This window comes from Dromiciops gliroides, chromosome 2 (genome assembly GCF_019393635.1).
Source record: "Dromiciops gliroides isolate mDroGli1 chromosome 2, mDroGli1.pri, whole genome shotgun sequence".
NCBI classification, from domain to species: domain Eukaryota; kingdom Metazoa; phylum Chordata; class Mammalia; order Microbiotheria; family Microbiotheriidae; genus Dromiciops; species Dromiciops gliroides.
The window spans coordinates 300,536,725-300,539,471 of NC_057862.1; the positions used below are offsets into that span (position 1 = coordinate 300,536,725).

General features: G+C 38.2%; 1 pseudogene; it reads right to left on the reverse strand.

Moving 5' to 3' along the window:
* Nucleotides 1–1,685: 1,685 nt before the first annotated feature.
* On the reverse strand, nt 1,686–2,182 carry LOC122739819 (annotated as a pseudogene).
* Between the last annotated feature and the right edge of the window lie 565 nt (nt 2,183–2,747).

The following is a 2,747-nucleotide window of genomic DNA, read 5'->3' on the forward strand; positions in this document are numbered from 1 at the left end:
AACCTAAAGGACAACTTCTTTTCCTTTGGTGAATCATAACTAGTTTATGCAATGATCAACATAAGACCCTGTGTAAGAAAAGACTGCTACAGACTGAAACCAGCAATGAATAAAAACAAAATTGTTAAAGGAGTAGCTCTACCTGCCATTTGGTTCACAGATAAAACTGTTGTTTTCATGACATTTGCGAGTCAGTCTCTGGAGCACCTCTTCATTTTCAAAATTCTCATTGTCTTGGGCCAGTCATTTACCTACAGACATTTTCAGGGAATACATGGTGGTGTGGATGACCTTATTACGTCCAAAGCAAACTCTCAGCTGAGACTTCTCATCAGAGGTACCACCTCTGAAAAGATACATACAGGGCCAAGAAGGGTAATCTAGAATTAAAAGAAGGTATTCAGAGAGCAAGGCTGCTTGAAATCAAAGAGGAGAAGGGGAAATCCTTGCATTGAGAGGATTGTTCTTCAAAGTGACAATACTTTGTGGGTAGCTTTACTCAAAAAATAAGAAGACTGTTGTTGGAACCCCAGATTGCTAAGAACTACAGGGAAACAGGATCACAGAGTATTCAAGATGGAAGGGACCTTTGAGGCTATCTACCCCAAATCAGATTTGCATCATGAATTCCCTTCATCCCTTTGTTGAGGTGGCAAGATGTTATGGAATGTGTCTGAGAATAAAAGCAAAAAGAACTAAGTTCTAGTTCTAGCTAAGATCTCAGTTTTCTCATTTGTTAAATGTGGGGTTTGGATGAGAGAATGTTTCTAAAAATGTCTTCCAACACCAGTCTCTTAAGATTCTAAAAAATTATCATGGTAAGTGAGGGTGTGTGAATTTTACTCCACCCCACTCCCCTGTCCAGGTTATTTTCAGTTAAATCAATCCTTTTAGGCACTGACTCAAGTTTTAACTTATTTTTTCTTCAGGATAAAAAGTCAAAACTTTAATAATGCTGATGGATTGGCTGAATAATGGTCATAATAATATTGAATCATATAGTTTATACCTCAGGTGAGCATGGCTAAAAAATATTATCTTGAGATCAACTTTCTACTAATAAGTACAAATATTCTCCACATGCTTATATGATGCTCTATGAAAAGCAGGAATAATCTTGTTCTAGACTCATAACCAAAGGCTTTTTCTCTTTCTAGTACTTGCTAATAGGGTATGTGATATTGATTCCTTATTTCCTCTAGTATTGTCCCATTCTATTTTAACAGCTTGGGGTTCTATATTACAATAGATAAAACAAGGTTATAATAATGCTAGAAGCAGTAAACCCTTTAGTATGGAAACAATTTCATGAATCAATCACTACACATTTCTTAAAGATTTGTTATGTCTAGGCACTATGTTAAATACTGGGGATTATGAAAAAATTAGTTCCTGCCCTCAAAAAACTTACATTATAATAGAAAAGATAACACATACATGAACTTGTACATACAGAATAGATGGAAGGTAATTCTTAGGGGAAAAGCCACTAGAAGCTGAGGGGACTAGGTAAGGGCTCCAGTAAAAGGTGGTATTAAGCTGAGTCTTTTTTTTTCAAGTCAGTTTTATATTTTCACAGTTAATGTTTAACATAGAATGTTCTGGTAAATGTGCTGAAGGTTGTACATATATTAAGGAACAAGTAAGAGCTTCAAATAAACAGGGAGCAGGACCCCCAATTTCCTCTATTTCTTCCACTCTTTCATGTCATAGTCCCACTTGGCAGAGAACTGAACCCCTTCATGGCCAGCAATTTTTGGGTCTTCATGGCCTGCCAGTCTTCAGAAAAAGTGTGCAGAATAGGACCATAAATATAGCTCTTCTCCCAGATGACAATCAGAGCACTAAAGCCAGTGAAGGACACTGCAGCCCCAACAACTGTTTTCCAATCATTTAAGGATTGATTCATTTTAGCAAAGGTCTCATTGAATTAGATGTGATACAACTGGACTTTTTCTTCAGAAGACAATTTATCCCATGCTTGCTTTTCCTTCTCTTTTAAAGCCTTCTGGCTGGATGAAAGATTCCTGACATGAGCCACATCCAGCAGGGAATAATCCTGATGATCAACATAACTTAGAAGACTATAGTCTTCAGTCTTCACAATACCATGGGACTGAACAGAAGAAGAGGTGGAAATAGTCCACATGCCAATGAGGCCAAATACCCTGGTGGCCATCATTCTGCTGCCACTTCCTCTGCTGCCACCGCCTCTCACTACTGCCCCTCCACACTGCAGCAACATGAGATCAAAAGAGGGAGCTTAAGCTGGGGCTTTTTTTTTTTCTGGGGCAATGGAGTTAAGTGACTTGCCAAGGGTCACACAGCTAGTAAGTGTCAAGTGTCTGAGGCTGAATTTGGACTCAGGTCCTGATGAATCCAGGGCTGGTGCTTTATCCACTGTGCCTTCTAGTTGCCTCTTAGCTGAGTCTTGATGGAAGCAAAGTCTTTGGAAAGAGGGGGGGGCACAGTGCCATGCTTATGACCTGTTTCTGAACTCCTTATCTATTTGTCTTTCTGTTCAAGTCTTCAGTAACATAGTTCTGCTATAATGTGTTCCTAAAAATCACCATGCTATGTAAAATTATTTAATAAAAACAATCAGGGTTTATCAGGAAAATAACACTCAAAAACTCCATCAGTGACATTTAGAAAGTATCCAAGAACCAAATGAAAATGGTAGCAGTTTTATACAGATGGTTAGAAGTATATAATTACAACAATAAATAGGGATGACATATGCAGCC